Below are 23623 nucleotides of genomic sequence, written 5' to 3'. Positions count from 1 at the left end.
AGTATTAGATTCCGATGCACCAGTGCAGGTTCACTGTATGACTTGGACCTTCACATTGACCATGAAACACAGAAATTGCATCGGGATTGAATACAAAATGGAAAATGCCGACATAAGTACAAGAAGAATGAATCCTCTATGAGTTTGTGCTTTCAGCGGCTCCTGGGAGACCAGTATTAGATTCCGATGCACCAGTGCAGGTTTACTGTATCCCTTGGACCTTCACATTGCCCATGAAACACAGAAATTGCATCGGGATTGAATACAAAAGCACAATGCCGACTTAAGTACAAGAAGAGTGAATCTTATAAGGGTTTGTGTTTTTGAGCGGCTCCTGGGAGACCAGTATAAGATTGCGATGCACCAGTGCAGGTTGACTGTATCATTTGAACCTTCACATTGACTATCAAACACTGAAATTGCTTCGGGATTGAACACAAACCTCACAATGCCAACTTAAGCACAAGAAGTAAGAATCATGGAAGAGTTTTTGCTTTGAGCGTCTCCTGGGAGACCTGTATTAGATTCCGATGCACCAGTTCACGTTTACTGTATCCCTCGGACCATCACATTGACCATGAAATACAGACATTGCATCGGGATTGAATACAAAGGGGAGAATGCCGAGTTAAGTACAAGAAGGTGACTTTTCTAAGAATTTGTGGTTTGAGTGGCTCCTGAGAGACCAGTATTAGTTTCCGATGCACCAGTGCAGGTTTACTGTATGCCTTGGACCTTCACATTGCCCATGAAACACAGAAATTGCATCGGGATTGAATACAAAAGCACAATGCCGACTTAAGTACAAGAAGAGTGAATCTAATAAGGGTTTGAGCTTTGAGCGGCTCCTGGGAGACCAGTATAAGATTGCGATGCACCAGTGCAGGTTGACTGTATCATTTGAACCTTCACATTGACTATCAAACACTGAAGTTGCTTCGGGATTGAATACAAAATGCACAATGCCGACTTAAGTACAAGAAGAGTGAATCTTCTAAGAGTTTGTGTTTTGGGCGGCTCCTGGCAGACCAGTATTAGATTCCGATGCACCAGTTCTTCTTTACCGTATCCCTTGGACCTTCACATTGACCATGAAACACAGAAATTGCATCGGGATAGAAAACAAAACCCACAATGCCAACTTGTACAAGAAGAGTGAATCTTCTAAGAGTTTGTAGTTTGAGCGGCTGATGGGAGACCAGTATTAGATTCCGATGCACCAGTGCAGGTTGACTGTACCCCTTGGACCTTCACAATGACCATGAAACACAGATATCTCATTGGGGTTGAATACAAAAGGCACAATGCCGACTTAAGTACAAGAGGAGTGAATCTTCTAAGACTTTGTGCTTTGAGCGCTCCTGGGAGACCAGTATTAGAATCCGATGCACCAGTGCAGGTCGACTGTAGCATTTGGCCTTCGCATTGACCATGAAACACAGAAATTGCATCGGGATTGAATACAAAAGAGACAATGCCGAGTTAAGTACCAGAAGAATGAATCCTCTAGGAGTTTGTGCATTTAGCGGCTCCTGGGAGACCAGTATTAGATTCCGATGCACCAGTGCAGGTTTACTGTGTCCCTTGGACCTTCACATTGACCATGAAACACAGAAATCACATCGGGATTGAATACAAAAGGCACAATGTCGACTTAAGTACAAGAAGAGCGAACCTTCTACGAGTTTGTGGTTTGAGCGTCTCCTGGGAGACCAGTATTAGATTCCGATGAAACAGTGCAGGTTGACTGTATCATTTGGACCTTCACATTAACTATGAAACTCAGAAATTGCATCGGGATTGAATACTAAATGCACAGTGCCGACTTAAGTATAAGAAGAGTGAATCTTTTTAGAGTTTGTGTCTTCAGCGGCTCCTGGGAGACCAGTATAAGATTCCGATGCACCAGTGTAGGATTAATGTATCCCTAGGACCTTCACATTGACCATGAATCGCAGAAATTGCATCGTGATTGAATACAAAAGGGACAAAGCCGACTTAAGTACAAGAAGGTGAATTTTTCTAATTGTTTGTGGTTTGAGCGGCTCCTGGGAGATCAGTATTGGATTCCGAGGCACCAGTGCAGGTTTACTGTATACCTTGTACCCTCACATTGAGCATGACAAACAGAAATTGCATTGGGATTGAATACAAAACTCACAATTCCAACTAAAGCACACGAGGTGTCAATCATCGGAGAGTTTGTGATTTGAGCGTCTCCTGGGGGACCTGTATTATATTCCGATGCACCAGTGCAGATTAACTGTATCCCCTGGACCTTCACATTGCCCATGAAACACAGAAATCGCATCGGGATTGAATAAAAAAGGCACAATGCCGACTTAAGTACAAGAAGAGTGAATTTTCTAAGAGTTTCTGGTTGGAGCGGCTCCTGGCAGACCAGTATTAGATTCCGATGCACCAGTGCATGTTTACTGTATCCCTTGTACCTTCACATTGACCATGAAACACAGAAATTGCATCGGGATTGAATACAAATGTCACAATGCCAACTTAAGTAAAAGAAGGTGAATTTTCTAAGAGATTGTGGTTTGAGCGGCTCCTGAGAGACCAGTTTTAGATTCCGAAGCACCAGTGCAGGTTTACTGTATCCCTTGGACCTTCACATTCTCCATGAAGCACAGACATTGGATCGGGATTGAATACAAGAGGCACAATGGCGACTTAAATACTAGAAGAGTGAATCTTCTAAGAGTTTGTCGTTTGAGCGGCTCATGGGGGACCAGCATGAGATTCCGATGAACCAGTGCAGGTTTACTGTATCCCTTGGACATTCTCATTGACCATGAAACATAGTAATTGCATCGGGATTGAATACAAAATGCACAATACCGACTAATATAAAAGAATAGTTAATCTTCGAAGAGTTTGTGCTTTGAGCGGCTCCTGGGAGACCAGTATTAGATTCCGATGCACCAGTGCAGGTTGACTGTATAATTTGGACATTCACATTGACTATGAAACACAGAAATTGCATCGGGATTGAATACAAAATGCACAATGCTGACTTAAGTACAAGAAGAGTGAATCTTCTAAGAGTTTGTGACTTCAGCGGCTCCTGGGAGACCAGCATTGGATTCCGAGCACCAGTGCAGGATTACTGTATCCCTTGGACCTTCACATTGACGACGAATGACAGAAATTGCATCGGGATTGAACACAAAAGGCACAATGCCGACTTAAGTACAAGAAGGTGAATTTTCTAAGAGTTTGTGGGTTGAGCGGCTCCTGAGAGACCAGTATTAGATTCCGATGCACCAGTGCAGATTTACTGTATCCCTTGGACTTTCACATTGACCATGAAACACAGAACTTGCATCGGAAATGAATACTAAAGGGACAATGCCGACTTCAGTACAAGAAGGTGATTTTGCAAGAGTTTGTGGTTTGAGTTGCCCCTGAGGGACCAGTATTATATTCCGTTGCACCAGTGCAGGTTCATTGTATCCCTTGGACCTTCACATTGACCATGAAACACAGAAATTGCATCGGGATTGATTACAAAAGGGAAAATGGCGAGATAAGTACAAGAAGAATGAATCCTCTTTGAGTTTGTGCTTTCAGCGGCTCCTAAGAGACCAGTTTTAGATTCCGATGAACCAGTGCAGGTTTACTGTATCCCTTGGACCTTCACATTGACCATGAAACACAGAAATCGCATCGGGATTGAACACAAAAGGCACAATAACGACTTAAGTACATGAAGAGTGAATCTTCTAAGGGTTTGTGGTTTGAGCGGCTCCTGGCAGATAAGTATTAGATTCCGACGCACCAGTGCAGGTTTACTGTATCCCTTGGACCTTCACATTGACCATGAAACACAGAAATTGCATGGGGATTGAATACAAAAGGGACAATGCCGAGTTAAGTACAAGAAGAATGAATCCTCTAGGAGTTTGTGCTTTTAGCGGCTCCCTGGAGACCAGTATTAGATTCCTATGCACCAGTGCAGGTTTACTGTATAACTTGTACCCTCACATTGACCATGAAAAACAGAAATTGCATTGGGATTGAATACAAAAGGCACAATGCCAACTTAAGTACAAGAAGAGTGAATCTTCTAAGTGTTTGTACTTTGAACGGCTCCAGGGAGGCCAGTATTAGATTCCGATGAACCAGTGTTGGTTTCCTGTATCCCTTGGACCTTCACATTGACCATGAAACACAGAAATCGCATCGGGATTTAATACAAAAGGCACAATGCCGACTTCAGTACAAGAAGAATGAATCTTCAAAGAGTTTGTGCCTTGAGCGGCTCCTGGGGGACCAGTATTAGATTCCGATGCACCAGTGCAGGTTTACTGTATCCCTTGGACCATCACATTGTGTATGAAACACAGATATTGCATTGGGATTAAATACAAAAGGCACAATGCCGATTTAAGTACAAGAAGAGTGAATCTTCTAAGAGTTTGTGGTTGGAGCGGCTCCTGGCAGACCAGTATTAGATTCCGATGCACTAGTGCAGGTATAGTGTTTCCCTTGGAACTTCACATTGACCATTAAATACAGTAATTGCATCGGGATTCAATACAAAAGGGACAATGCCGAGTTGAGTACAAGAAGAGTGAATCTTCTAAGAGTTTGTGCCTTGAGTGGCTCCTGGGAGACCAGTATTAGATTCCGATGCACCAGTGCAGGTTTACTGTATCCCTTGGACCATCACATTGTGTATGAAACACAGATATTGCATTGGGATTGAATACAAAAGGCACAATGCCGACTTAAGTACAAGAAGAGTGTATCCTCTAAGAGTTTGTGGTTGGAGCGGCTGCTGGCAGACCAGAATTAGATTCCGAAGCACCAGTGCAGGTTTACTGTATCCCTTGGACCTTCACATTGACCATGAGGCACAGACATTGCAACGGGATTGAATACAAGGGGCACAATGGCGACTTAAATACAAGAAGAGTGAGTCTTCTAAGAGTTTGTGGTTTGGGCGGCTCCTGGCAGACCAGTATTAGATTCCCATACACCAGTGCTTCTTTACTGTATCCCTTGGACTTTCACATTGACCATGAAACACAGAATTGGCATCGGGATGGAATACAAAACTCACAATGCCAACTTAAGCACAAGAAGTGTGAATCTTCGAAGAGTTTGTGCTTTGAGCGTCTCCTGGGAGACCTGTATTAGATTCCGATGCACCAGTTCACGTTTACTGTATCCCTTGGACCTTCACATTGACCATGAAACACAGACATTGCATTGGGATTGAATACAAAATGGAGAATGCCGAGTTTAGTACAAGAAGGTCACTTTTCTAGGAATTTGTGGTTTGAGTGGCTTTTGAGAGACCAGTATAAGATTCCGATGCACCAGTTCACGTTTACTGTATCCCTTGGACCAACACATTGAACATGAAACACAGATATCTCATCGGGATTGAATCCAAATGGCACAATGCTAAGTTAAGTACAAGAAGAGAGAATCTTCTAAGAGTTTGTAGTTTGAGCGGCTCATGGGAGACCAGTACTAGATTCCGATGCACCAGTGCAGGTTTACTGTATCCCTTGGACCTTCACATTGACCATGAAACACAGATATCTCATTGGGGTTGAATACAAAAGGCACAATGCCGACTTAAGTACAAGAGGAGTGAATCTTCTAAGAGTTTGTGACTTCAGAGCTCCTGGGAGACCAGTATTAGATTCCGATGAAACAGTGCCAGCTGACTGTCTCATTTGGACCTTCACATTGACTATGAAACACAGAAATTGCATCGGGATTGAATACTAAATGCACAGTGCCGACTTAAGTACAAGAAGAGCGAATCTTCTTAGTGTTTGTGTCTTCAGCGGCTCCTGGGAGACCAGTATAAAATTCCGATGCACCAGTGTAGTATTGCTGTATCCCTTGCTCCTTCACATTGACCATGAATCGCAGAAATTGCATTGGGATTGAATACAAAACTCACAATGCCAACTAAAGCACACGAGGTGTGAATCATCGAAGAGTTTGTGATTTGAGCTTCTCCTGGGGGACCTGTATGTATTCTGATGCACTAGTGCACGTTTACTGTATCCCTTTGACCTTCACATTGACCACGAAACACAGAAATTGCATCGGGATTGAATACAATAGGGACAAGGCCGACTTAAGTACAAGAAGAGTGAATCTTCTAAGGGTTTGTGCTTTGAGCGGCTTCTTGGAGACCAGTATTAGATTCCGATGCACCAGTGCAGGTTAACTGTATCCCCTGGACCTTCACATTGTCCATGAAACACAAATATTGCATCGGGATTGAATACAGTAGGGACAATGCCGACTTAAGTACAAGAAGAGTCAATCTTCTAAGAGTTTGTGCTTTGAGCGGCTCCTGGGAGACCAGTTTTATATTCCGATGCACCAGTGCAGGTTGACTGTATCATTTGCAATGTCACATTGACAATGAAACACAGAATGTGCATCGGGATTGAATTCAAAAGGGACAATGAAGACTTAAGTACAAGAAGAGTGAATCTTCAACGGATTTGTGGTTGGAGCGACTCCTGGGAGACCAATATTAGATTCCGATGCACCAGTGCAGGTTTACTGTATACCTTGGACTTTCCCATTGACCATGAAACACAGAAATTGCATCGGGATTGAATACAAAACGGACAATGCCGACTAAAGTACAAGAAAAATGATTCCTCTTGGAGTTTGTGCTTTCAACGGCTCCTGGGAGACCAGTATTAGATTCCGATGCACCAGTGCAGGTTTACAGTATCCCTTGGACCTTCACATTGACCATGAAACACAGAAATCGCATCGGGATTGAATTAAAAAGGCACAATGCCGACTTAAGTACAAGAAGAGTGAATTTTCTAAGAGTTTGTGGTTGGAGCGGCTCCTGGCAGACCAGTATTAGATTCCGATGCACCAGTGAATGTTTACTGCATCCCTTGGACCTTCACATTGACCATGAAACACAGAAATTGCATCGGGATTGAATACAAAACTCTCAATGCCAACTTAAGTACAAGAAGGTGAATTTTCTATGCGATTGTGGTTTGAGCGGCTCCTGAGAGACCAGTTTTAGATTCCGAAGCACCAGTGCAGGTTTACTGTATCCCTTGGACCTTCAAATTCTCCATGAAGCACAGACATTGCATTGGGATTGAATACAAGAGGCACAATGGCGACTTAAATACAAGAAGAGTGAATCTTCTAAGAGTTTGTCGTTTTAGCGGCTCATGGGGGACCAGTATTAGATTCCGATGAACCGGTGCAGGTTTACTGTATCCCTTGGACATTCTCATTGTCCACGAAACATAGAAATTGCATCGGGATTGAATACAAAATGCACAATACCGACTTATGTAAAAGATGAGTGAATCTTTGAACAGTTTGTGCTTTGAGCGGCTCCTGGGAGACCAGTATTAGATTCCGATGCACCAGTGCAGGTTGACTGTATCATTTGGACATTCACATTGACTATGAAACACAGAAATTGCATGGGGATTGAATACAAAATGCACAATGCTGACTTAAGTACAAGAAGAGTGAATCCTCTAAGAGTTTGTGACTTCAGCGGCTCCTGGGAGACCAGCATTGGATTCCGATGCACCAGTGCAGGTTTACTGTATCCCTTGAACCTGCACATTGACGACGAATCACAGAAATTGCATCGGGATTGAATACAAAAGGCACAATGCCGACTTAAGTTTAAGAAGGTGAATTTTCTCAGAGTTTGTGGTTTGAGCGGCTCCTGAGAGACCAGTATTATATTCCGATGCACCAGGGCAGGTTTACTGTCTCTCTTGGTTCTTTGCATTGACCATGAAACACAGAAATCGCATCGGTATTGAATACAAGTGGCACTATGCCGACTTAAGTACAAGAAGGTGAATTTTCTAAGAGTTTGTGGGTTGAGCGGCTCCTGAGAGACCAGTATTGGATTCCGATGCACCAGTGCAGATTTACTGTATCCCTTGGACCTTCACATTGACCATGAAACACAGAAATTGCATCGGGATTGAATACAAAATGGACAATGCCGACTTAAATACAAGAAGAGTGAATCCTCTAGGAGTTTGTGCTTTCAGCGGCTCCTGGGAGACCAGTATTAGATTCCGATGCACCAGTGCAGGTTTATTGTATCCCTTGGACCTTCACGTTGACCATGAAACACATTGATTGCATCGGGATTGAGAACAAAAGGCACAATGCCGATTTAAGTTCAAGAAAAGTGAATCTTGTAGGAGTTTATGGTTTGAGCGGCTCCTGGCAGACCAGTATTAGATTCCGATGCACTAGTGCAGGTTTACTGTTTCCCTTGGAACTTCACATTGACAGAGATACAGAAATTGCATCGGGATTCAATACAAAAGGGACAATGCCGACTTAAGTACAAGAAGAGTGAATCTTCGAAGAGTTTGTGCCTTGAGCGGCTCCTGGGAGACCAGTATTAGATTCCGATGCACCAGTGCAGGTCTACTGTATCCCTTTGCCCATCACATTGTGTATGAAACACAGAATTTGCATTGGGGTTGAATACAAAAGGCACAATGCCGACTTAAGTACAAGAAGAGTGTATCTTCTAAGAGTTTGTGGTTGGAGCGGCTCCTGGCAGACCAGTATTACATTCCGATGCACCTGTGCAGGTTTACTGTATCCCTTGGACCTTCACATTGACCATGAAACACAGAAATTGCATCGGAAATTGATACAAAACTTACAATGCCAACTTAAGCACAAGAAGTGTGAATCTTCGAAGAGTTTGTGCTTTAAGCGTCTCCTGGGAGACCAGCATTGGATTCCGATGCACCAGTGCAGGATTACTGTATCCCTTGGACCTTCACATTGACGACGAATCACAGAAATTGCATCGGGATTGAATACAAAAGGCACAATGCCGACTTAAGTACAAGAAGGTGAATTTTCTCAGAGTTTGTGGTTTGAGCGGCTCCTGAGAGACCAGTATTATATTCCGATGCACCAGGGCAGGTTTACTGTCTCTCTTGGTCCTTTGCATTGACCATGAAACACAGAAATCGCATCGGTATTGAATACAAGTGGCACTATGCCGACTTAAGTACAAGAAGGTGAATTTTCTAAGAGTTTGTGGGTTGAGCGGCTCCTGCGAGACCAGTATTGGATTCCGATGCACCAGTGCAGATTTAGTGTATCCCTTGGACCTTCACATTGACCATGAAACACAGAAATTGCATCGGGATTGAATACAAAATGGACAATGCCGACTTAAGTACAAGAAGAGTGAATCCTCTAGGAGTTTGTGCTTTCAGCGGCTCCTGGGAGACCAGTATTAGATTCCGATGCACCAGTGCAGGTTTATTGTATCCCTTGGACCTTCACGTTGACCATGAAACACATTGATTGCTTCGGGATTGAGAACAAAAGGCACAATGCCGATTTAAGTACAAGAAAAGTGAATCTTGTAGGAGTTTATGGTTTGAGCGGCTCCTGGCAGACCAGTATTAGATTCCGATGCACTAGTGCAGGTTTACTGTTTCCCTTGGAACTTCACATTGACCAGAAATACAGAAATTGCATCGGGATTCAATACAAAAGGGACAATGCCGACTTAAGTACAAGAAGAGTGAATCTTCGAAGAGTTTGTGCCTTGAGCGGCTCCTGGGAGACCAGTATGAGATTCCGATGCCCCAGTGCAGGTCTACTGTATCCCTTTGCCCATCACATTGTGTATGAAACACAGAATTTGCATTGGGATTGAATACAAAAGGCACAATGCCGACTTAAGTACAAGAAGAGTGTATCTTCTAAGAGTTTGTGCCTTGAGCGGCTCCTGGGAGACCAGTATAAGATTCCGATGCACCAGTGTAGGATTACTGTATCCCTTGGACCTTCGCATTGACCATGAATCGCAGAATTTGCATCTTGATTTAATACAAAAGGGACAAAGCCGACTTAAGTACAAGAAGGTGAATTTTCTAAGGGTTTGTAGTTTGAGCGGCTCCTGGAAGACCAGTATTGAATTCCGATGAACCAGTGTAGAGTTACTGTATCCCTTGTACCTTCACATTGACATTGAAACACATAACTCGCATCGGGATTGAATAGAAAAGGCACAATGCCGACTTAAGCACAAGAAGAGTGAATCTTCTAAGGGTTTGTGCTTTGAGCGGCTTCTCCGAGACCAGTATTAGATTCCGATGCACCATGGCAGGTTTACTGTATCCCTTGGACCTTCACATTCCCCATGAAACACAGAAATTGCATCGAGATTGAATACATAACTCACAATGGCAACTAAAGCACACGGGGTGTGAATCATCGAAGAGTTTGTGATTTGAGGGTCTCCTGGGGGACCAGTAATATATTCCGATGCACCAGTGCACGTTTACTGTATCCCCTGGACCTTCACATTGACCATGAAACATAGAACTTGCATCGGAATTGAATACTAAAGGGACAATGCCGACTTATGTACAAGAAGGTGAATTTTCCAAGAGTTTGTGGTTTGAGTGGCTCATGGGAGACCAGTATTAGATTCCGACGCACCAGTGCAGGTCGACTGTATCATCTCAACTTTCACATTGAAGATCAAACACTGAAATTGCATCGGGATTGAATACAAAAGGGACAATGCCGACTTAAGTATAAGAAGAGTGAATCTTCTAAGATTTTGTACTTTGAACGGCTCCAGGGAGACCAGTATTAGATTCCGATTCACCAGTGCAAGTTTACTGTATAACGTGTACCCTCACATTGACCATGAAAAACAGAAATTGCATTGGGATTGAATACAAAAGGCACAATGCCGACTTAAGTATAAGAAGAGTGAATCTTCTAAGATTTTGTACTTTGAACGGCTCCAGGGAGACCAGTATTAGATTCCGATTCACCAGTGCAAGTTTACTGTATCCCTTGGACCTTCACATTGACCATGAAACACAGAACTTGCATCGGGATTGAATACAAAAGGGAAAATGCCGACATAAGTACAAGAAGAAGGAATCCTCTGTGAGTTTGTGCTTTCGGCGGCTCCTGGGAGTCCAGTATTGGATTCCGATGAACCAGTGCAGGTTTACTGTATCCCTTGGACCTTCAAATTGACCATGAGACACAGAAATCGCATCGGGATTGAATACAAAATGCACAATACCGACTTAAGTACATGAAGAGTGAATCTTCTAAGAGTTTGTGGTTTGAACGGCTCCTGGCAGATAAGTATTAGATTCCTATGCACCAGTGCAGGTTGACTGTATCATTTGAACCACCACATTGACTATCAAACACTTAAATTCCTTCGGGATTGAATACAAAATGCACAATGCCGACTTAAGTACAAGAGGAGTGAATCTTCGAAGAGTTTGTGCTTTGAGCGTCTCCTGGGAGACCTGTATTAGATTCCGATACACCAGTTCACGTTTACTGTATCCGTCGGACCTTCACATTGGCCATGAAACACAGATATTTCATCGGGATTGAATACAAAAGGGACAATGCCGAGTTAAGTACAAGAAGGTGACTTTTCTAAGAATTTGTGGTTTGAGTGGCTCCTGGCAGACCAGTATTAGATTCCGATGCACCAGTGCAGATTTACTGTATCCCTTGGACCTTCACATTGACCATGAAACACAGAAATTGCATCGGGATTCAATACAAAACGGACAATGCCGACTTAAGTAAAAGAAGAATGAATCCCCTAGGAGTTTTCGCTTTCAGCGGCTCCTGGGAGACCAGAATTAGATTCCAATGCACCATGGCAGGTTTATTGTATCCCTTGGACCTTCACATTGACCATGAAACACAGAGATCGCATAGGGATTGAGTACAAAAGGCACAATGCCGATTTAAGTATAAGAAGAGTGAATCTTCTAAAAGTTTGTGGTTGGAGCGGCTTCTGGCAGACCAGTATTAGATTCCGATGCACTAGTGCAGGTTTACTGTTTCCCTTGGAACTTCACATTGACCATGAAATTCAGAAATTGCATCGGGATTCAATACAAAAGGGACAATGCCGACTTGAGTGCAAGAAGAGTGAATCTTCTAAGGGTTTGTGCCTTGAGCGGCTCCTGGGAGACCAGTATTAGATTCCGATGCACCAATGCAGGTTTACTGTATCCCTTGGACCATCACATTGTGTATGAAACACAGATATTGCAATGGGATTGAATACAAAAGGCACAATGCCGACTTAAGGACAAGAAGAGTGTATCTTCTAAGAGTTTGTGGTTGGAGCGGCTGCTGGCAGACCAGTATTAGATTCCGAAGCACCAGTGCAGGTTTACTGCATCCCTTGGACCTTCACATTGACCATGAAGCACAGACTTTGCATCGGGATTGAATACAAGAGGCACAATGGCGACTTAAATACAAGAAGAGTGAATCTTCTAAGAGTTTGTCGTTTGAGCGGCTCATGGGGGACCGGTATTAGATTCCGATGAACCAGTGCAGGTTTACTGAATCCCTTGGACATTCTCATTGACCACGAAATATAGAAATTGCTTCGGGATTGAATACAAAATGCACAATACCGACTTATGTAAAAGAAGAGTGAATCTTTGAACAGTTTGTGCTTTGAGCGGCTCCTGGGAGACCAGTATTAGATTCCGATGCACCGGTGCAGGTTGACTGTATCATTTGGACATTCACATTGACTATGAAACACAGAAATTGCATCGGGATTGAATACAAAAGCACAATGCCGACTTAAGTACAAGAAGAGTTAATCTTATAAGGGTTTTAGCTTTGAGCGGCTCCTGGGAGACCAGTATAAGATTGCGATACACCAGTGCTGATTGACTGTATCCCTTGGACCTTCACATTGACCATGAAACACAGAAATTGCATCGGGATTGAATACAAAAGGGACAATGCTAACTTAAGTACAAGAAGAGTGAATCTTCTAAGAGTTTGTAGTTTGAGCGGCTCATGGGAGACCAGTACTAGATTCCGATGCACCAGTGCAGGTTTACTGTATCCCTTGGACCTTCACATTGACCATGAAACACAGATATCTCATTGAGGTTGAATACAAAAGGCACAATGACGACTTAAGTACAAGAGGAGTGAATCTTCTAAGAGTTTGTGCTTTGAGCGCTCCTGGGAGACCAGTATTAGAATCCGATGCACCAGTGCAGGTCGACTGTATCATTTGGACCTTCGCATTGACCATGAAACACAGAAATTGCATCGGGATTGAATACAAAAGGGACAATGCCGAGTTAAGTACAAGAAGAATGAATCATCTACGAGTTTGTGCTTTTAGCGGCTCCTGGGAGACCAGTATTAGATTCCGTTGCACCAGTGCAGGTTTACTGTGTCCCGTGGACCTTCACATTGACCATGAAACACAGAAATCGCATCGGGATTGAATACAAAACTCACAATGCCAACTTAAGTACAAGAAGGTGAATTTTCTATGAGATTGTGGTTTGAGCGGCTCCTGAGAGACCAGTTTTAGATTCCGAAGCACCAGTGCAGGTTTACTGTATCCCTTGGAACTTCAAATTCTCCATGAAGCACAGACATTGCATTGGGATTGAATACAAGAGGCACAATGGCGACTTAAATACAAGAAGAGTGAATCTTCTAAGACTTTGTCGTTTGAGCGGCTCATGGGGGACCAGTATTAGATTCCGTTGAACCAGTGCAGGTTTACTGTATCCCTTGGACATTCTCATTGTCCACGAAACATAGAAATTGCATCGGGATTGAATACAAAATGCACAATACCGACTTATGTAAAAGAAGAGTGAATCTATGAACAGTTTGTGCTTTGAGCCGCTCCTGCGAGACCAGTATTAGATTCCGATGCACCAGTGCAGGTTGACTGTATCATTTGGACATTCACATTGACTATGAAACACAGAAATTGCATCGGGATTGAATACAAAATGCACAATGCTGACTTAAGTACAAGAAGAGTGAATCCTCTAAGAGTTTGTGACTTCAGCGGCTCCTGGGAGACCAGCATTGGATTCCGATGCACCAGTGCAGGATTACTGTATCCCTTGGACCTTCACATTGACGACGAATCACAGAAATTGCATCGGGTTTAAATACAAAAGGCACAATGCCGACTTAAGTACAAGAAGGTGAATTTTCTCAGAGTTTGCGGTTTGAGCGGCTCCTGAGAGACCAGTACTATATTCCGATGCACCAGGGCAGGTTTACTGTCTCTCTTGGTACTTTGCATTGACCATGAAACACAGAAATCGCATCGGTATTGAATACAAATGGCACTATGCCGACTTAAGTACAAGAAAAGTGAATTTTCTACGAGTTTGTGCTTTGAACGGCTCCTGGGAGACAAGTATTAGATTCCGATGCACCAGTGCTGGTTGACTGTATCATTTGGACCTTCACATTGACCATGAAATACAGAAATTGCATCGAGATTGAATACAAAAGGACAATGCCGACTTAAGTACAAGAAGAATGAATCCTCTAGGAGGTTGTGTTTTCAGCGGCTGTTGGGAGACCAGTATTACATTATGATGCACCAGTGCAGGTTTACTGTATCATTTGGACCTTAACATTGACTATGAACACGGATAATGCATCGGGATTGAATACAAAATACACAATGCCGACTTAAGTACAAGAAGGTGAATTTTCTAAGAGTTTGTGGGTTGAGAGGCTCCTGAGAGACCAGTATTAGATTCCGATGCACCAGTGCAGATTTACTGTATCCCTTGGACCTTCACATTGACCATGAAACACAGAAATTGCATCGGGATTGAATACAAAATGGACAATGCCGAGATAAGTACAAGAAGGTCACTTTTCTAAGAATTTGTGGTTTGAGTGGCTCCTGAGAGACCAGTATTAGATTCCGATGCACCAGTTCACGTTTACTGTATCCCTTGGACCAACACATTGAACATGAAGCACAGATATCTCATCGGGATTCAATCCAAATGGCACAATGCTAACTTAAGTACAAGAAGAGTGAATCTTCTAAGAGTTTGTAGTTTGAGCGGCTCATGGGAGACCAGTACTAGATTCCGATGCACCAGTGCAGGTTTACTGTATCCCTTGGACCTTCACATTGACCATGAAACACAGATATCTCATTGAGGTTGAATACAAAAGGCACAATGACGACTTAAGTACAAGAGGAGTGAATCTTCTAAGAGTTTGTGCTTTGAGCGCTCCTGGGAGACCAGTATTAGAATCCGATGCACCAGTGCAGGTCGACTGTATCATTTGGACCTTCGCATTGACCATGAAACACAGAAATTGCATCGGGATTGAATACAAAAGGGACAATGCCGAGTTAAGTACAAGAAGAATGAATCATCTACGAGTTTGTGCTTTTAGCGGCTCCTGGGAGACCAGTATTAGATTCCGTTGCACCAGTGCAGGTTTACTGTGTCCCGTGGACCTTCACATTGACCATGAAACACAGAAATCGCATCGGGATTGAATACAAAACTCACAATGCCAACTTAAGTACAAGAAGGTGAATTTTCTATGAGATTGTGGTTTGAGCGGCTCCTGAGAGACCAGTTTTAGATTCCGAAGCACCAGTGCAGGTTTACTGTATCCCTTGGAACTTCAAATTCTCCATGAAGCACAGACATTGCATTGGGATTGAATACAAGAGGCACAATGGCGACTTAAATACAAGAAGAGTGAATCTTCTAAGACTTTGTCGTTTGAGCGGCTCATGGGGGACCAGTATTAGATTCCGTTGAACCAGTGCAGGTTTACTGTATCCCTTGGACATTCTCATTGTCCACGAAACATAGAAATTGCATCGGGATTGAATACAAAATGCACAATACCGACTTATGTAAAAGAAGAGTGAATCTATGAACAGTTTGTGCTTTGAGCCGCTCCTGCGAGACCAGTATTAGATTCCGATGCACCAGTGCAGGTTGACTGTATCATTTGGACATTCACATTGACTATGAAACACAGAAATTGCATCGGGATTGAATACAAAATGCACAATGCTGACTTAAGTACAAGAAGAGTGAATCCTCTAAGAGTTTGTGACTTCAGCGGCTCCTGGGAGACCAGCATTGGATTCCGATGCACCAGTGCAGGATTACTGTATCCCTTGGACCTTCACATTGACGACGAATCACAGAAATTGCATCGGGTTTAAATACAAAAGGCACAATGCCGACTTAAGTACAAGAAGGTGAATTTTCTCAGAGTTTGCGGTTTGAGCGGCTCCTGAGAGACCAGTACTATATTCCGATGCACCAGGGCAGGTTTACTGTCTCTCTTGGTACTTTGCATTGACCATGAAACACAGAAATCGCATCGGTATTGAATACAAATGGCACTATGCCGACTTAAGTACAAGAAAAGTGAATTTTCTACGAGTTTGTGCTTTGAACGGCTCCTGGGAGACAAGTATTAGATTCCGATGCACCAGTGCTGGTTGACTGTATCATTTGGACCTTCACATTGACCATGAAATACAGAAATTGCATCGAGATTGAATACAAAAGGACAATGCCGACTTAAGTACAAGAAGAATGAATCCTCTAGGAGGTTGTGTTTTCAGCGGCTGTTGGGAGACCAGTATTACATTATGATGCACCAGTGCAGGTTTACTGTATCATTTGGACCTTAACATTGACTATGAACACGGATAATGCATCGGGATTGAATACAAAATACACAATGCCGACTTAAGTACAAGAAGGTGAATTTTCTAAGAGTTTGTGGGTTGAGCGGCTCCTGAGAGACCAGTATTAGATTCCGATGCACCAGTGCAGATTTACTGTATCCCTTGGACCTTCACATTGACCATGAAACACAGAAATTGCATCGGGATTGAATACAAAATGGACAATGCCGAGATAAGTACAAGAAGGTCACTTTTCTAAGAATTTGTGGTTTGAGTGGCTCCTGAGAGACCAGTATTAGATTCCGATGCACCAGTTCACGTTTACTGTATCCCTTGGACCAACACATTGAACATGAAGCACAGATATCTCATCGGGATTCAATCCAAATGGCACAATGCTAACTTAAGTACAAGAAGAGTGAATCTTCTAAGAGTTTGTAGTTTGAGCGGCTCATGGGAGACCAGTACTAGATTCCGATGCACCAGTGCAGGTTTACTGTATCCCTTGGACCTTCACATTGACCATGAAACACAGATATCTCATTGAGGTTGAATACAAAAGGCACAATGACGACTTAAGTACAAGAGGAGTGAATCTTCTAAGAGTTTGTGCTTTGAGCGCTCCTGGGAGACCAGTATTAGAATCCGATGCACCAGTGCAGGTCGACTGTATCATTTGGACCTTCGCATTGACCATGAAACACAGAAATTGCATCGGGATTGAATACAAAAGGGACAATGCCGAGTTAAGTACAAGAAGAATGAATCATCTACGAGTTTGTGCTTTTAGCGGCTCCTGGGAGACCAGTATTAGATTCCGTTGCACCAGTGCAGGTTTACTGTGTCCCGTGGACCTTCACATTGACCATGAAACACAGAAATCGCATCGGGATTGAATACAAAACTCACAATGCCAACTTAAGTACAAGAAGGTGAATTTTCTATGAGATTGTGGTTTGAGCGGCTCCTGAGAGACCAGTTTTAGATTCCGAAGCACCAGTGCAGGTTTACTGTATCCCTTGGACCTTCAAATTCTCCATGAAGCACAGACATTGCATTGGGATTGAATACAAGAGGCACAATGGCGACTTAAATACAAGAAGAGTGAATCTTCTAAGACTTTGTCGTTTGAGCGGCTCATGGGGGACCAGTATTAGATTCCGTTGAACCAGTGCAGGTTTACTGTATCCCTTGGACATTCTCATTGTCCACGAAACATAGAAATTGCATCGGGATTGAATACAAAATGCACAATACCGACTTATGTAAAAGAAGAGTGAATCTATGAACAGTTTGTGCTTTGAGCCGCTCCTGCGAGACCAGTATTAGATTCCGATGCACCAGTGCAGGTTGACTGTATCATTTGGACATTCACATTGACTATGAAACACAGAAATTGCATCGGGATTGAATACAAAATGCACAATGCTGACTTAAGTACAAGAAGAGTGAATCCTCTAAGAGTTTGTGACTTCAGCGGCTCCTGGGAGACCAGCATTGGATTCCGATGCACCAGTGCAGGATTACTGTATCCCTTGGACCTTCACATTGACGACGAATCACAGAAATTGCATCGGGTTTAAATACAAAAGGCACAATGCCGACTTAAGTACAAGAAGGTGAATTTTCTCAGAGTTTGCGGTTTGAGCGGCTCCTGAGAGACCAGTACTATATTCCGATGCACCAGGGCAGGTTTACTGTCTCTCTTGGTACTTTGCATTGACCATGAAACACAGAAATCGCATCGGTATTGAATACAAATGGCACTATGCCGACTTAAGTACAAGAAAAGTGAATTTTCTACGAGTTTGTGCTTTGAACGGCTCCTGGGAGACAAGTATTAGATTCCGATGCACCAGTGCTGGTTGACTGTATCATTTGGACCTTCACATTGACCATGAAATACAGAAATTGCATCGAGATTGAATACAAAAGGACAATGCCGACTTAAGTACAAGAAGAATGAATCCTCTAGGAGGTTGTGTTTTCAGCGGCTGTTGGGAGACCAGTATTACATTATGATGCACCAGTGCAGGTTTACTGTATCATTTGGACCTTAACATTGACTATGAACACGGATAATGCATCGGGATTGAATACAAAATACACAATGCCGACTTAAGTACAAGAAGAGTGAATCTTCTAAGAGTTTGTGGTTGGAGCGGCTCCTGGCAGACAAGTATTAGATTCCTATGCACCAGTGCAGGTTGACTGTATCATTTGAACCACCACATTGACTATCAAACACTTAAATTGCTTCGGGATTGAATACAAAATGCACAATGCCGACTTAAGTACAAGAGGAGTGAATCTTCTAAGAGTTTGTGGTTTGGGCGGCTCCTGGCAGACCAGTATTAGATTCCGATGCACCAGTGCTACTTTACTGTATCCCTTGGACCTTCACATTGACCATGAAACACAGGAATTGTATCGGGATAGAATACAAAACTCACAATGCCAACTTAAGCACAAGAAGTGTGAATCTTCGAAGAGTTTGTGCTTTGAGCGTCTCCTGGGAGACCTGTATTAGATTCCGATACACCAGTTCACGTTTACTGTATCCGTCGGACCTTCACATTGACCATGAAACACAGATATTGCATCGGGATTGAATACAAAAGGGACAATGCCGAGTTAAGTACAAGAAGGTGACTTTTCTAAGAATTTGTGGTTTGAGTGGCTCCTGGCAGACCAGTATTAGATTCCGATACACCAGTGCAGATTTACTGTATCCCTTGGACCTTCACATTGACCATGAAACACAGAAATGGCATCGGGATTCAATACAAAACGGACAATGCCGACTTAAGTAAAAGAAGAATGAATCCTCTAGGACTTTTCGCTTTCAGCGGCTCCTGGGAGACCAGAATTAGATTCCAATGCACCAGGGCAGGTTTATTGTATCCCTTGGACCTTCACATTGACCATGAAATACAGAGATCGCATAGGGATTGAGTACAAAAGGCACAATGCCGATTTAAGTATAAGAAGAGTGAATCTTCTAAAAGTTTGTGGTTGGAGCGGCTCCTGGCAGACCAGTATTAGATTCCGATGCCCTACTGCAGGTTTACTGTTTCCCTTGGAACTTCACATTGACCATGAAATTCAGAAATTGCATCGGGATTCAATACAAAAGGGACAATGCCGACTTGAGTGCAAGAAGAGTGAATCTTCTAAGAGTTTGTGCCTTGAGCGGCTCCTGGGAGACCAGTATTAGATTCCGATGCACCAGTGCAGGTTTACTGTATCCCTTGGACCATCACATTGTGTATGAAACACAGATATTGCAATGGGATTGAATACAAAAGGCACAATGCCGACTTAAGGACAAGAAGAGTGTATCTTCTAAGAGTCTGTGGTTGGAGCGGCTGCTGGCAGACCAGTATTAGATTCCGAAGCACCAGTGCAGGTTTACTGCATCCCTTGGACCTTCACATTGAACATGAAGCACAGACTTTGCATCGGGATTGAATACAAGAGGCACAATGGCGACTTAAATACAAGAAGAGTGAATCTTCTAAGAGTTTGTCGTTTGAGCGGCTCATGGGGGACCGGTATTAGATTCCGATGAACCAGTGCAGGTTTACTGTATCCCTTGGACATTCTCATTGACCACGACATATAGAAATTGCTTCGGGATTGAATACAAAATGCACAATACCGACTTATGTAAAAGAAGAGTGAATCTTTGAACAGTTTGTGCTTTGAGCGGCTCCTGGGAGACCAGTATTAGATTCCGATGCACCGGTGCAGGTTGACTGCATCATTTGGACATTCACATTGACTATGAAACACAGAAATTGCATCGGGATTGAATACAAAAGCACAATGCCGACTTAAGTACAAGAAGAGTGAATCTTATAAGGGTTTTAGCTTTGAGCGGCTCCTGGGAGACCAGTATAAGATTGCGATGCACCAGTGCTGATTGACTGTATCCCTTGGACCTTCACATTGACCATGAAACACAGAAATTGCATCGGGATTGAATACAAAAGGGACAATGCCGAGATAAGTACAAGAAGGTCACTTTTCTAAGAATTTGTGGTTTGAGTGGCTCCTGAGAGACCAGTATTAGATTCCGATGCACCAGTTCACGTTTACTGTATCCCTTGGACCAACACATTGAACATGAAGCACAGATATCTCATCGGGATTCAATCCAAATGGCACAATGCTAACTTAAGTACAAGAAGAGTGAATCTTCTAAGAGTTTGTAGTTTGAGCGGCTCATGGGAGACCAGTACTAGATTCCGATGCACCAGTGCAGGTTTACTGTATCCCTTGGACCTTCACATTGACCATGAAACACAGATATCTCATTAAGGTTGAATACAAAAGGCACAATGCCGACTTAAGTACAAGAGGAGTGAATCTTCTAAGAGTTTGTGCTTTGAGCGCTCCTGGGAGACCAGTATTAGAATCCGATGCACCAGTGCAGGTCGACTGTATCATTTGGACCTTCGCATTGACCATGAAACACAGAAGTTGCATCGGGATAGAATACAAAAGGGACAATGCCGAATTAAGTACAAGAAGAATGAATCATCTAGGAGTTTGTGCTTTTAGCGGCTCCTGGGAGACCAGTATTAGATTCCGTTGCACCAGTGCAGGTTTACTGTGTCCCGTGGACCTTCACATTGACCATGAATCGCAGAAATTGCATCGGGATTGTATACAAAAGGCACAATGCCGACTTAAATACAAGAAGAGCGAACCACCTAAGAGTTTGTGGTTTGAGCGGCTCCTGGGAGACCAGTATTAGATTCCGATGAAACAGTGCAGGCTGACTGTCTCATTTGGACCTTCACATTGACTATGAAACACAGAAATTGCATCGGGATTGAATACTAAATGCACAGTGCTGACTTAAGTACAAGAAGAGTGAATCTTCTTAGAGTTTGTGTCTTCAGCGGCTCCTGGGAGACCAGTATAAGATTCCGATGCACCAGTGTAGGATTACTGTATCCCTTGGACCTTCACATTGACCATGAATCGCAGAAATTGCATCGTGATTGAATAAAAAAGGGACAAAGCCGACTTAAGTACAAAGAGGTGAATTTTCTAAGTGTTTGTAGTTTGAGCGGCTCCTGGGAGACCAGTATTGGACTCTGATGCACCAGTGCAGGTTTACTGTATAACTTGTACCATCACATTGACCAAGAAAAACAGAAATTGCATTGGGATTGAATACAAAACTCACAATGCCAACTAAAGCACACGAGGTGTGAATCATCGAACAGTTTGTGATTTGAGCGTCTCCTGGGGGACCTGTATTATATTCCGATGCAGCAGTGCAAGTTTACTGTATCCCTTCGACCTTCATATTGACCACGAAACACAGAAATTGCATCGGGATTGAATACAATAGGGACAATGCCGACTTAAGTACAAGAAGAGTGAATCTTCTAAGGGTTTGTGCTTTGAGCGGCTTCTTGGAGACCAGTATTAGATTCCGATGCACCAGTGCAGGTTAACTGTATCCCCTGGACCTTCACATTGTCGATGAAATACAAATATTGCATCGGGATTGAATACAATAGGGACAATGCCGACTTAAGTACAAGAAGAGTGAATCTTCTAAGAGTTTGTGTTTTGAGCGGCTCCTGGGAGACCAGTTTTAGATTGCGATGCACCAGTGCAGGTTGACTGTATCATTTGCAACGTCACATTGACCATGAAACACAGAATGTGCATCGGGATTGAATACAAAATGGACAATGCCGACTAAAGTACAAGAAGAATGAATCCTCTTGGAGTTTGTGCTTTCAACGGCTCCTGGGAGACCAGTATTAGATTCCGATGCACCAGTGCAAGTTTACAGTATCCCTTGGACGTTCACATTGACCATGAAACACAGAAATCGCATCGGGATTGAATTAAAAAGGCACAATGCCGACTTAAGTACAAGAAGAGTGAATTTTCTAAGAGTTTGTGGTTGGAGCGGCTCCTGAGAGACCAGTTTTAGATTCCGAAGCACCAGTGCAGGTTTACTGTATCCCTTGGACCTTCAAATTCTCCATGAAGCACAGACATTGCATTGGGATTGAATACAAGAGGCACAATGGCGACTTAAATACAAGAAGAGTGAATCTTCTAAGACTTTGTCGTTTGAGCGGCTCATGGGGGACCAGTATTAGTTTCCGTTGAACCAGTGCAGGTTTACTGTATCCCTTGGACATTCTCATTGTCCACGAAACATAGAAATTGCATCGGGATTGAATATAAAATTCACAATACCGGCTTATGTAAAAGAAGAGTGAATCTTTGAACAGTTTGTGCTTTGAGCCGCTCCTGCGAGACCAGTATTAGATTCCGATGCACCAGTGCAGGTTGACTGTATCATTTGGACATTCACATTGACTATGAAACACAGAAATTGCATCGGGATTGAATACAAAATGCACAATGCTGACTTAAGTACAAGAAGAGTGAATCCTCTAAGAGTTTGTGACTTCAGCGGATCCTGGGAGACCAGCATTGGATTCCGATGCACCAGTGCAGGATTACTGTATCCCTTGGACCTTCACATTGACGACGAATCACAGAAATTGCATCGGGTTTGAATACAAAAGGCACAATGCCGACTTAAGTACAAGAAGGTGAATTTTCTCAGAGTTTGCGGTTTGAGCGGCTCCTGAGAGACCAGTACTATATTCCGATGCACCAGGGCAGGTTTACTGTCTCTCTTGGTCCTTTGCATTGACCATGAAACACAGAAATCGCATCGGTATTGAATACAAATGGCACTATGCCGACTTAAGTACAAGAAAAGTGAATTTTCTACGAGTTTGTGCTTTGAACGGCTCCTGGGAGACAAGTATTAGATTCCGATGCACCAGTGCTGGTTGACTGTATCATTTGGACCTTCACATTGACCATGAAATACAGAAATTGCATCGAGATCGAATACAAAAGGGACAATGCCGACTTAAGTACAAGAAGAATGAATCCTCTAGGAGGTTGTGTTTTCAGCGGCTGTTGGGAGACCAGTATTACATTATGATGCACCAGTGCAGGTTTACTGTATCATTTGGACCTTAACATTGACTATGAACACGGATAATGCATCGGGATTGAATACAAAATACACAATGCCGA

Source organism: Schistocerca piceifrons, chromosome X (assembly GCF_021461385.2).
Source record: "Schistocerca piceifrons isolate TAMUIC-IGC-003096 chromosome X, iqSchPice1.1, whole genome shotgun sequence".
Taxonomy (NCBI): Eukaryota; Metazoa; Arthropoda; class Insecta; order Orthoptera; family Acrididae; genus Schistocerca; species Schistocerca piceifrons.
Note: the sequence above shows the minus strand (reverse complement) of the source record.